The following is a 14,045-nucleotide window of genomic DNA, read 5'->3' as shown; positions in this document are numbered from 1 at the left end:
AGATGTGAGACCCTCCTGGAGGATGCTGGATCATCCAGCTGCAGAATTATGCCATTTCCCCAGCAGTCCGGCTCCTGAAAGCCTTGCTCAGTTGAAGTGCCTCCTAGTGGTACCTTGAGGTTTTTGCATGAGTTGTTCAATAGTCAAGCCATGTCTGACTTTGTGACCCCATAAAACGCAGCATATTAGGCTTCCCTGCTCTTTCCTATCCCCTGGAATTTGCTCAAACTCATGTCCATTGCATCTATGATGCCAACCAATTGTCTCATCCCTTGTCACCTCCTTCTTCTCTTGCCCTCAGTCTTACCCAGAATCAGGGTCTTTTTCAATGAGTCGACTCTTCACATTAGGTGGACAAAGTATTGGAGCTTCAGCTTTAGCTTCAGTCCCTCCAGTGAATATTCAGGGTTGATTTTTTTTTTGTTTGCAGGAAAAACAAGTTTAATTTTGAAGTCTCAGCTTCAGTGATACAGGAAAGAGTGAAAGGGAGATCCATGGAAAGTGGTACAGCCAAGCTCAGCAACCAGACTCTTCAAAACCTGGCTTTGCTACTTTTATCAGCTATGCTACTGCTGCTGCTAAGTCACTTCAATCATGTCCGACTCCGTGCAGCCCTATAGATGACAGCCCACCAGGCTCCTCTGTCCTTGAGATTCTCCAGGCAAGAACACTGGAGTGGGTTGCCATTTCCTTCTCCAATGCATGAAAGTGAAAAGTGAAAGAGAAGTCGCTCAGTCATGTCCGACTCTTAGCGACCCCATGGACTGCAGCCTACCAGGCTCCTCTGTTCATGGGAGTTTCCAGGCAAGAGTACTGGACTGGGTTGCCATTGCCTCTTCCGTTATCAGCTATGTGATCTTGACAAATGACTTAGACTCTTTTTTTGGCCTCTTTTATAAAATGATAATAATAAAGATACTCACTAATCAATAGCTGGGAGGAAGAAAGCAATTAAAACATGTAAAATTCTTAAAACAATGCCTTGGCATACCGTAAGTGCTCAGTAAATGCTTGCTATTATAATGTTAGCATTTATATGGAGAAATTGACCAACTGCCAAAGGCCATGTATAACTGTCTGCCCAGCATGGAGAGCTTAGTTAATACAGCCCAAGTGTCAACATAAACTAGCAATGTGAATGGCACATTTCTATCACTTATGAAAAGCAGAGTAATCAGAAACATCAACTACCAAGGGGAAAAGAGGGAGGGGTGGGAAGAATTGGGAGATTGGAACTGACACATATACACTACTGATACTCTGTATTAAACAGATAACTAATGAGTATATATTGTATAGCACAGGGAATTCTACTTAATGTACTGCGGTGACCTGAATGAGAAGGAAATCCAAAAGGGAGGGGATATATGTATATGTATAGCTGATTCATTTTACTATACAGTAGAACCTAATACAACATTTTAAACCAACTCTAATAAAAATTAATTAAAAAAGAAAAGACAACAACAACAACAAAAACACCTCATCAGAAGAATTTTATGAGACAGGATGAAGTTTTTATGGTTAGTAGGTAAAAAAACAATAAACAGATTTCTCCTTGGACAGGAATTTGTTTTTCTCCCTTTATAAATAAGTCAGGGTCCAAATCCCCAAAGTTTTCAAATAACACTAGATATTTTTCCACTTTGGTTCAAAATCAGTGGCCCAAGTCAAGATAGGGGAGGGGGAATGATCTCAGACAGGACCAGGTCTGGCCTCACTTTCACTGCCCTTATGCATCTAGAAGCCTTGCTGGCCCTACTCTCACATTCACTCCTGAATCTAACAATCCTCCTACCCACTGTTACCCCTCCGCTGACCAATCGTCACCTCTTGCCAAACTCCTGGTCAACCTCCCAAAATTTCCCTCTGCTCTCAGTCTACAATCCATGCTATACACAGGAGCCAGGAGAGCTCTAAAATGCAATGGAAGACACATTACGTCCCTATTTAAACATTCCCAGTGATTCCCTTAGAGTATTTAACCCTAATTCCACTCATGACCTCAGACTCTCTGGGCGAATTTCCTGTTTGACTCCACTCCTTCCTTCCTAAGTGTCCAGGCACACTGGTCTTTCTATTTTCAGAATATGCAAAACCCTTTTCAACCTTAGAGCTTTTGCTGTTGCTGATCCCTCTGCCAGGTTTTTTTTTTTTTTTTCCCCTGATCTCTGTGTGGCTTTCTCTTTACACATGCTAGCTCAAATGTCACCTCTTCAGAGACAGTGACTCTTGTAAGCCTATTGAAAGCAGCCCTCGTCAGTCTGACTGCTTTATCTCACTTCATTTTTCTTCATAGTACCAACTAACTGATTTTATTTATCTTAGTATTATTCTTAGTATGGATATCTGTTCGCTCTCACTTCAATGTAAACTCCACATGAACAAGAACATCATCTCTTCAGCTCCTCGAAGGGTCCTTGGCACAAAACAGACGCTCCATAAATATTAGTTGAGTGAATAACAAGTGCCAGTGCCCATGATGCTTGGACAACAGCAGACCTTTGCTCATCCTTCTCCTTGCAATCTCCTTGGCAACTTCTTATCTCTTAATCCTGCCATCTCAGCACTCAAGAAAAGTAGAGTGGTCCATCCTTTCAATCCCTGCCAAATCTAATACAAAATCTTGGTTACTTTTTGGTATTTATACTTTTTGAGAAGGGCTGCCATCTTAGATTTAACTGGACCCTGGATAATTATTCTCAGACTGATCCTAGAATCCTTTTCCACACTCTAAGTTCTTCTCAATTTGGTATGACTTGCAATTGGTTATTTCCAAACCCACATTCATGGCTCTCCTAGCCCAGCTGGTAGCCTCTGCAACCCAAATGATCTCCTGAGCCTGAGAGAGTTTTACACAACCTAGTTAGTTCTTGGCCAATTCACCTCATAAAGTCTACCCAATGACAGAGAACACGGCTATAATTATATTTTTAATAAGGGTGTGGATAGGAACGGAGTTAATTGGCTTTAAAATGGCTGAGACAGGAAAGCAAGTGCTGGCTGACTAAAGATCAACATAGCAATTGGGAAATTTAATACATGGATAGCAGGAAGGTTTAACCTTTATCTTCCAATCTCATGATTATCAAGCCTCTGGCAACTTGATTTCCAAATTGCACATACAAGAAATTTTAGTCATGAGTTTATACAGGATCACTCTGAAGATGGAGTTAGTTCATATATAGGTAGAAACCTCAATTTTATGCTAGAATCCTGCTTCTCAAAGAGTAGACTGATGAAGTTGCTACCCAGTGAAAATATGATTTGAATGGTTCTCTGAGGTCCATGATGCCTAGAACAAGGCAGAAGAAGAAACAGAAATAAATCATGAAGATTTGTACTTTCTCTGAGAAGTAAGGTCCATTTTAGTGAAGATCAACTGGAGAATTGTAAATAAATGTGATATGGAGCCTCCCAGATTCTTGATTTAACAGGTTTATGGATAGGGCCTGGGCAGCTGTATATTTTAAAGCTCCTAAGGTGATTTTCATGTACAGTCAGTGTTGAGGACCACTGTTTTAGAGGCTTGCTTTTTGCTATAGTTAAAGATACTAGAAATTGTTTTTTAAATCAGTAATGGATTTCAAAACAGAGGAAAAGAAAAGAACCATTTTGGAATGGCACAAAACTGACCTATCCTCACATCCTAAAGAGGCTGTAGTGCTAAGACTCTAGCCTTTTTCCATTACCCCTCATAAAGACCTCCCAGCTTCACCACTGGCAATAAACCCAGACATTCTTGAGACATAACAAGGAATTTTTTAAAAAGGCAGCTGTAAAAATTGCTCAGCTTTCTTCTTCTTTTTTTTTTTAGACGTGTAACAGAAACCATTATCTTTTAAGTGAACAGAAGCTTCAGAGAAGAGAAATCAGAACAGCTTGAAAGCTCTGAGACTAAGGAGTCTTTACTTCCCACAGGTAGGAGTGCATAAGCTGTAAGTATGCATGGCCACGCTTTTACTTGAACTCCAAGACGCTAGGGACGGGGTTCCTGGGACCACCCCTGCTGCCTCCGAGCTGCTGATACTTAAAATCACTGTTGCCAGCTCGGGCAATCTCGTCACCTTTTACCAATTGATCTGTAACACTAATTCATTCATGGAAGTGGTAACAGGGCTAGGTACAGAGTATTCTAACAGCAACAGGAGATGGGGCACCACGTGCTTTAAGAGCCAAATGAATATGAGGAACTCAGTGTCTGAGAACCCTAATTTCACTCTATCACCAGTAAGCCTCAAGGCCGAAGGCCAGTAATTAAACTCCGTTTCCTAATTTGTAAAGTTGGAAAGGTGAGGCAAGGTTACAGACGGTTATAAAATAGCTACTATGGCACTAATGGGCTTGATAATGAAGCCCTCTGCAATGATCACACAAAGCCTGGTGGATACAAAGAGCCATGAGACACCCAGCACCCTACGGCACCCCCAAAGCACACAGAGTACAGGAATGGGAAGCTGGCTACACTTTTTAGCCACAACATCCAAGTCAACAGAATCATTACAGACAATTGTGAAGAAAACAACTGAGTAGAAATATGCATGTCCATAAATCTTCTACACAATAAAGACCATGCACCTTAACTGTCCATTTCTTTCCCTTGGAAACATTACCCTCTTAATTTTATTGCCCATGATGATAAGACAAAGACTCAGTGTGTTTACTCAGTGACTTTGAACTCTGACTTCACATTAGAATGTCCTGGGCAATCACAAACAACGGAGAACAACAACAGCACTGGCACCATGGCCCCATTTTTCAGTGAAACTTCTAGAACAAGGTGGGGGCATCAGTAATTTTTAAAACCGCCCCCAGTTATTCTCCATGTTCTTTTTCATACTGCCAAATACTCCATGCACATTTCCATATGCAGGCCAACTGCGTATGCATCCTGACTCGGAGTGCCTTCCTCTCCAGCTCCCACACCCACCCCTGTGCCTGTTTCCACTGGTCTACAGCTCAGCCTGGGAAAGTGCTGCACTCAATATGCCAACAAATTTGGAAAACTCAGCATTGGCCACAGGACCAGAAAAGGCCAGTTTACATTCCAATCCCAAAGAAAGGCAACACCAAAGAATGTTCAAACTACCGCACAGTTGCACTGATCACACTTTCTAGCAAAGTGGTGCTCAAAATTCTCCAAGACAGGCTTCAACAGTACATGAACCTAGAACTTCCAGATGTTCAAGCTGGAATTACAAAAGGCAGAGGAACTAGAGATCAAATTGCCAACATCCATTGGATAATCAAAAAAGAAAGAGAGTTCCAGAAAAATACCTACTTTTGCTTCATTGACTATGCTAAAGCTTTTGACTGTGTGGATCACAACAAACTAGAAAATTCTTTAAGAGATGGGAATACCAGATCAGCTTACCTGCCTCCTGAGAAATCTGTATGCATGTCAAGAGGCAACAGTTATAACTGGACATAATAATTTCAAAATTGTCAAAGGAGTAGGTCAAGGCTGTATATTGTCACCCTGCTTATTTAACTTTTATGTAGAGTACATCATGTGAAATGCTGGGCTGGATGAAGCACAAACTGGAATCAAGATTGCAGGTAGAAATATCAATAACCTCAGATATGAAGATGACATCACTCTTATGGCAGAAAGTTAAGAGGAACTAAAGAGCCTCTTGATGAAAGTGAAAGAGGAGAGTGAAAAAGCTGGCTTAAAACTCAACATTCAGAAATGAAGATCATGGCATCCGGTCCCATCACTTCTTGGCTAATAGACGAGGAAACAATGGAAATAGTGAGAGATCTTATTTTCTTGGTTTCTAAAATCACTGTATATGGTGACTGCAGCCATGAAATTAAAAGATGCTTGCTCCTTGGAAGAAAAGCTATGACCAACTTGGACAGCATTTTAAAAAGCAGACACATTACTTTGCCAACAAAGGTCCATCTAGTCAAAGCTATGGTTTTTCCAGTAGTCATGTATAGATGTGAGAGTTGAACCATCAAGAAAGCTGAGCACCAAAGAACTGATGCTTTTGAACTGTGGTGTTGTAGAAGACTCTTGAAAATCTCTTGAACTGCAAGGAGATCAAATCAGTGAATCCTAAAGGAAATCAGTCCTGAACATTCTTTGGAAGTACTGAAGCTGAAGCTCAAGCTCCAGTACTTTGGTCACCTGAAGCAAAGAAGTGAGTCATTAGAAAAGACCCTGATGCTGGGAAAGATTGAAGGCTAGAGGAGAAGGGGATGACAGAGAATGAGATGGTTGGATGGCATCACTAACTCGATGGACATAAGTTTGAACAAGCTCTGGGAGTTGGTGATGGACAGGGAAGCCTGCCGTGCTGCAGTCCTTGGGTTGTAAAGAGTCATACATGACTGAGCGACTGAACTGAACCAATAGCCTGGCCTTACATCCTTCAATGACATCTTTTTCTTTTTTAAGATTTTTTTTTCTTAATTGTAGACCAGTTTCAAGCTATTGAATTTGTTGCAATACTGCTTCTGTTTTAAGGGTGGTTTTTTTTTTTTTTTTGGTCCCAAAGCATGTGGGATCTTAGTTCCCAGACCAGGGATAGAACTGGTATCCCTTGCATTGGAAGGCAAAGTCAACCACTGGACTGCCAGGGAAGTCCCTCAATGCCCATCTCTTACCCTGTATTGTCAATGTACCTTAGGGCTATGCTCATAATGCCCTCTAGAATCCCCAACTCTAACTGTCTGTTTCGTGGAACACGTAGAGGATGTCATCTTACACTGCTCTTGGTGTTTTATGTTTGTGCCCATCTTCCTTGATAGATAATATGCTCCTCTAGAGCAAGGACCTTGTTTAAGATTTTTTAAAAAAAATTTTCCCCATGGACTCTGGCACAGACTTTTTGGCTTAGAAGATGTTGAAGAATCGGTATTACTGTTCAGGTAGATACACTAAAATGCATTCCTGTCAGCTTCTTACTGACATTTCCTGCAAGATGGAGATCTTGAGTGGAAATGAACAAATGTTATTTGTAAATCTCAAAGAACATCTAGTACAGGCACACCTCATCTTATTGCTCTTCACTTCATTGTATTTTGCAGATAGTTTGGTTTTTCTTTCTCTCTTTTTTATAAACTGTGTTGTCAGATGGTAGTTAGCATTTGTTAACAATAAAGTATTTTTCAAATTAAGAGACATACATTGTGTTTTAGACATGTTTTGTTGTTATTTAGTCAATAAGTTGTGCCTGACCCTTTTGTGACCCTGGGGAATGTAGCGCACCAGGGTCCTCCATCCATTGGATTTCCCAGGCAAGAATACTGGAGTGGGTAGTCATTTCCTTCTCCAGGGGATCTTCCTGACTCAGGGATCAAACCTGCGTTGCAGGTGGATTCTCTATCTCTGAGCCACCAGGGAGGCCCTGTGATATGATGCTACTGCATACGTAGTGGGCTAGAGCGTAGGGTAAATCACTTTTATATGGACTAGAAAACCAAAAACATTTGTGACTCATTCTATCGCAGTATTTGCTTTATTGCAATGGTCTGGAACTGAACCAACAATATCTCTGAGGTCTGTCTGTATATCCTTTTCAAACTACAGAAAAGAAACTCTTCACTGTAGGCAAATGTCTACTACAGTCTGTGGCCAACCATTTTCTAGAATATTTCTCCATTAGCCTGTTATGTGGCATTATCTCACCAACACTGACCTTTTCTAGAGGATTTTTGAGGGAAGGAGGGTAAGGGTAACACACAAACCCATAGACAAACTCACATGCAGATCTGTGATATTCCAGGCCAGAGACTTCCTCTAACAACACCAGAATCTGAGTGTCCCTCCCTTTGGCATATATCAAACCAATTGTATTTGTATTTCATTGACATAGTCAAAGACCATTTTAGCTAGTGGACAACAGAAGCCAAAATGGCCTTCTGTGATGTCCTTGAAACAGCCCTTCTGGAACCTTGGACTGCATCTTGTTCAAGCTGTTACAAGCAAAAGGACAGAGAAGGGAAAACATTTATTACCACAATAAGATGATTCATTTCATGATCTTTGCATGCAGACACAAAACTCTGGCTGTCTCCTAGACTGATTTTACAAAGTCCCAGAATGTCAAAGACACTGTCCTAGGAAATGATTTTATGGTGAAAGCATATCTGAGTTTAAAATGACCCTTTGGTGATAGGATGCTTCAAAGTTTGAGGTTTGTCTGGGTGAGGGAATGGGGTCCTGGTAATGAAAGTAACCATTGAGTCTATTTCATATAGTGGCATGATGTAGTGGGCTTTGAATGATCACCCACTCAGCAGAAAAATGAGGGTGGAGGAGGACACAGAGTGACCCCTTTTTTCTTGTTTACTGCTTCACTGAGTAACTGAATTAGGAGACACACCCGAGAAGGAGTCGGAGCCAATACAGGAAAAGTTATTAAGAAGCAGGAGGAACAATTCCCTACTCTATCTCTGTCAACTAATTAGTCTACAGAAGTGCTATTTGAAGGAAATACAATTCAAGTCACATATGTGATTTTAAATTTTCTGCTGAACACATGAAAACAAATTTAAAAAGATACAGATAGAATTAATTTTAATAATGTACTTCAGCTAAACCACTATGTCTAAAATACTATCATTCTAACATACAGTCAATATAAAAACTCAAGAGATAGACATGTATTTTTCGATACTAGGTCTTTGAAATCTGGGGTGTACTTTACGCTTATGGTACACCTCAATTTGCACATTTCTAGTGCTCGGTAGCCACACGGGGCGAGTGCTACTGCACTATGCTGGGCAGGTGTAGACATGCTAACTGGAAACTGAGACATCAGACAGAAATCACTGCCAGCACTGAACTACCTAATACACGTTGGATATTTCTTGCTGCTAGCTCTTTCACTATCCCCTAGAAGAGATGATCTCAAAGGCCACATGCTGTGTTAGCAAAAAGTTTTGGGTTTTGGTGCAGAATAGACTGTGGGATTCAAATACCAGCTTTATAACCTTGGGCTGGTTGGTTACCCTCTGCAAGTCTTGGTTTCTTTAACTATCAAATCAAGACAGAAAAGCTAACTCACCAGATTGCTGAGAAGATTAAAAATTAAGATAGGTATGAAGTACACAGAACAGGCTAGACTAGTACAATAGGCATTCAAACAATGATTTCCCCTTTATAAACCTCAACTTGATACCTTAGGGGCCATCTCATTGTCTCTGGGGCCATACTGCTTTATATATTCATTTTCAGAACTTTCCTTTGAGGTTTCTTCTGCTATGGCAACCCTTTCCCCAGATTTTCATGGGACTGGTTTCTTCTTATTATGCAGGTTTAAGTTTAGGGGTGACCTTCTTATGGAGATCTCTGTTGTCTTACTTAAAGTTGCCCCCAAGCCCTGTTACCCTCTAGGCCCCCAGCCTCTCTTTACTTTCTTTCTAATGTTTATGTACAGATGTGAGAGTTGGATCACAAAGAAGGCTGAGTGCAGAAGAATTGATGCTTTCTAATTGTGGTGCTGGAGAAGATTCTTGAGAGTCCTTTGGACAGCAAGGAGATCAAACCAGTCAATCCTAATGGAAATCAGTCTTGAATATTCACTGGAAGGACTGATGCTGAAGTTGAAGCTCCAATACTTTGGCCACCTGATGTGACGAGCTGACTTGTTGAAAAAGACTCTGATGCTGGGAAAGATTGAGGGCATTAAGAGAAGGAATGACAGAAGATGAGACGGCTGGATAGCATCACTGACTCAATGGACATGAGTTTCAAAAAACTCCGAGAGACAGTGAAGGACAGGAAAGCCTGTGTCCTGGTGTGCTGCAGTCCATGGGTCACAAAGAGTAGGACACGACTTAACGAATGAACAACAATAACAAAACATTTATCAATATCTGAAATGATCTGATTTATATCTGTGTTCACCTGCCTCTTATACATCTCTGGAGCATAGAAGCTTCATAAGGGCTAAGGTCTTGTCTGTTATATTCAGAGCTCAGCAAGTATTCATGGAATGAATGAATGTTTAACACAGAGAGGCAAATGGCAAGGTGTCCTGATTCTAAAGGTAATGAAGAATAAGAATTTCAGAGCTCTTTCTGACATAAACGAATTGTTCAGGAAATCAGTGGCCTGGAGCCAGCCTCTCCTGCTGTGGGTAACTATTTACTTTATAGCTGGATTTGGGAAAGGGTGGGAAAATCACTCTTCATAGGTGATTTCTCTGTTGTTGCCTGTTGATGTGTTCACACGCAAAGTGTATGTTCATGCCGCTGAAATCACCCAGTGGATTTGGTGATTCCTGCCCTTCAAAAGAACTAGCTTGGGATCCAATTAGCATGATGCAACTTTCTGACCCCAGGGAGCCTGGCAGCATGGGTTAGTGGAACAAGAGTGGGTATTAAGATCAGACAGATCTGGGCTTATGTCCTGGTTCGGTTCTACCTTTTACTTGCTGTGGAGACTGGGCACGTCATGTAAATTTCCTTAATCCTCAGTTTCCTTATCTGTAAAGCTTTATTTGATAATCCATACCCTGCAGTGAGAAAATTAATTGAAGAGAGAATTCATTGAATTACCATGAGAATTAACAGTAGGAACATAGGGAAGTGCTTAGTATATCTTGAAGGCTCAGTGACTTGTAGGTATCAGTACTGTCATCTTCACATTCAAGAATGCCTTGCCAGAATATACTCATCAGTCTTGGAATGGATACTTAGTGGGAATCCAATTTTCTTTTAAGATTCTGCTATTTCTTTGCCTTACTTCTATGTCATTCAATTTCTTGCAACTGAGGGGCCAGGACTGCAGAGAGGGGTGGAGGAGTACTAGCCGAGTTGATTAAATCTATTCCAAGCTGTGAAAGATGGAAATGAAGACATTTCTCTTTACAGAGACAGTTTATGTTGTACCTGGAGATGGATGCAGCCATCAGCCCTCTCCAGTTTCTATCCTGAGATTCATGCAGCTACAGGCACAGATCTAGCTGTTTTCTGTTCAAGATTATGGGCCAAAAGGGAACTCAGAGAAAGGGTCAAGACTTCATGCTAGTCTGGACATATTTCACTTGCTGGCAACATAGAAAATTGCTTGACAAAGGTGAAGCAATAAACCCAACATTGTATTCTGAACCCACCATTCATCTTTTAGAATAACTAGATCAAGACTGACTGTACTCATTCTTTTGCTGACATAAGCCCCATAAGAGAGTAAACTGCTCTAAAAAAAGCATGAGACTATTTAACACTGACTTATAAACTCACATTCATATCAGTAATAGCAGTTTATCATAGACTAGGCATTTCATTTTCCTAATAAATGTGCAAGAAAGCACAAGAGGAAAAGTGAGACTCAGAGAAGTTCAGTGACTTGCCTGAAGCAAGGGAGCCAAGATTTGAAGCCTGGTTTGTTGGGCTTCAAAGCTCCCCGTGTCCTCTGCTACACCTTGCTGGCACTGCCAATGGAAGACCCAGGTCCTCCTAGGCACAGGAACCTAGTGCCTTAAAGGAAAAGTGCAGAGGTACACAAGAAGCCCGTTACTATTCCTACTCAGCACTGGGAAGCAAACAGCACTTCATTTCAAAACCAGACCTTGGTCCCAGTGTCTTGACATCTAACCGTGGGACCTGAAGAGCTCTCCTCAAGACAGTGACCCTCTGCAGGTGTTCTCCAATGCTGTCTGTAAGACTGAAAACTCCAGGGCTGAGGATGGTCACCTTAGGAAAGCCATTGCAAGAGCTTGTGAAGAGGGTTTCCCACAAGGCAGAGACCAGTGAAGCTCCTGGGAAACAGTGTCCTGGGAGCTCACTCATGAAAGTCAGGCTCTCTCCTTTGGCAGGGCTGACTCCAGACCCCCAGAGAAGACTGCAGATGGCTCCCACAGCCAACCCAGCTGCCACAGAGGTTTGGCTGGATCACTGATGCAGACCCTAGAGAGGAAGGCAGGGGATGTTCACTAGGGGCTCAGGCAAAGACTTCAGGGCATGTCCACAACCTTCTGGGACTGCTTGGAAAACGTTATGAACATTCCATAAAAATGCTTTCCCCTCTTGGAAGAGGACTCATGGCTCATTCTCAAAAGGACTTAATGAGCACCAAATTTTAAGAATCACTAAAATATACAATTTCATCAGTTTCTTTCATACATGATTCAGCAGCACTTTTGCTCCATTAATCTTAAATATATTCATATATCAGCAGTAATCTAAATATATATGTGTATATGTATGTATATATATACAGTATATATGTATGTATACACACATATGTACACATTTAGGGCAGAATATACACACACACATATTCATACATATATATACACATAACATATATATCCTTAACTGTTGCACACACACACATATACACACATGCCAAGTTCAACATGTGCAAAGAATATCGAGGCCCACAGACCCCAAGGGTCTTGCCCAACTTTGCACAGCAGGGGTGGAATGAGCAACACTCCACTGACCAAGAAGCATGAAACTCAGGTGGGAACCAACCAACTTGATGAATGAAAACAAGTGAATCCCTATAGTGTCATAATAATGTTTTGCAATCATTTTCAAGTCCAGTTACCGAAAATCCTAAAATGCTTGTTATTAGGGTAAGGTGGGCTGCTTCCGCAGAACAGGGAGAGGCCATTACAAGGATGTTCTCCTACCCAAAGAGCTGCAACTCCAGCCCCGGCTCCGGTAGCGCCCCGGCTACGTCTCCCCGCCCCCCCCCCCCCCCCCCCAACGCCCCTTACCTGTTTGCCCAACTTCCCCCTTCTCTCCTCGGCTCTCTCGTCCTCTCTCCTCCAGCGGTTCCTGAAGCTGCTTCTCCAGCTGGAACTCCTTCGCTGAGGTCAGGCCGCCTCCCTTCGGCTGAGCTACGGGTGACAGCCAGGAGGCTGCTTACCTGTCCCTCCCCCGACTGCCTCTGAGCGGGCGGGGAGCCGCACCTTTCGGGTCGGCACTGCGATTGCTCAACTTTCCGCCGGATACCCCGAGGCGGCCGCGGCTGATGCTGGGAGAATCCTCAAGCCCGCCGTCCGCACATCACCTGTCTGAGCTCCTTCCCCTCCCCGCTCTTTTTTCTTTTCAATTTGACGTGAATAATATATCTTCTGAGGGTCCCCCAGTCACGCCGAAACTCATTCTCAAGATGCTTTTTATAAAGACTAATGTGTGCCGTCGTAAAAGCGGCGAAGGTGGGGGCGGATAGAGTCTTTTTAGTTCCTTTGGGAGGGGACCTCCGTGCTGTCAGAGTCCTGGCTCTGCCCCAGGCTGCCGCCCCGCTGCTCCGGCGGGTTTCTGGCTTCTTCGGAGCAGCCCGGGCCCAGCCGCCGGCGCGCGTCTGCCTGCACTTGGCCTTGAACCCGCGACTCCGGCGCCGCCCCCGCGCCCTCGGCTCCGCCCGCGGTGGGTACTCACTTTTCCCGGGGAGCGAGGTTTGCCATCTCACTCCGTGAGCACTTCCCGCACAAGGATGTGGACCTCCATCGTGCGTAAAGCTGTTTCAGGAACAGTGGATAGACTCCAGAAAGAGGGAGAGGAGCGAGTTAGACTTAAAGAGAAAGGGGGCGGGGGTGGGAAGCCCGAGACCAGCAGGCTGGTGTTTGGGTATCCCAACCTGGACTCCAGCAGCCCCGCGGCTCTGGGACAAGAAGCCCAGCAAGTGCACTTGTTCACTCTTTCTTTGTGAGAGGAGGAGTCAAGGTTGCAACATTTGTGTTCCTTGCCCGAGGCGAAACAGTGATTTTCTTAAGCCTGCAAAATGTCCAGAGTCGGCCGGCTTCACCAGGTGAAGGAAGGAGCTGGGGAAGCCGGAATGCAGCAAAGAAGTGGAGAAGGAAGAACGGTTTCACCCTTAGATGGATTTTGCACGCTAGATGGGGACCACAGGTCTTCCGATGAGACTGCATCACAAAACAGATTGGCAAAACAACAACAATAATAATTTAAAAATAGCTTCATAAATGGAACGACCTCAAAGCTGGTATTTCTCCTGGCAGCCAAGACGTGGAGTGTCTCCGTGTCAGATTTCTTTCCTTATTTCTGAATAACAGCTTGAACAGCAGCTTGACAGCACTGGAGTGAGGCTCCGGGGGAATTGAATCTCACCTTCC

At 43.0% G+C, this 14,045-nt stretch overlaps 1 protein-coding gene across 2 annotated transcripts in view; it reads right to left on the bottom strand.

Annotated features, from left to right (window-relative positions):
• PRLR (prolactin receptor) overlaps positions 1 to 13,557 on the bottom strand; it is a 189,839-nt gene extending 176,282 nt beyond the window's left edge. For both annotated transcript variants that reach the window (XM_069555935.1, XM_069555933.1), the window contains exon 1: positions 12,684 to 13,557. The gene's annotated coding sequence lies outside the window, so the exon portion shown is untranslated. The remainder of the gene's footprint in view (positions 1 to 12,683) is intronic.
• Between the last annotated feature and the right edge of the window lie 488 nt (positions 13,558 to 14,045).

This window comes from Ovis canadensis, chromosome 16 (assembly GCF_042477335.2).
Source record: "Ovis canadensis isolate MfBH-ARS-UI-01 breed Bighorn chromosome 16, ARS-UI_OviCan_v2, whole genome shotgun sequence".
In the NCBI taxonomy this organism is placed as follows: domain Eukaryota; kingdom Metazoa; phylum Chordata; class Mammalia; order Artiodactyla; family Bovidae; genus Ovis; species Ovis canadensis.
The sequence above is the reverse complement of the archived record's forward strand: the minus strand, read 5'-3'. Positions and strand labels throughout refer to the sequence as shown.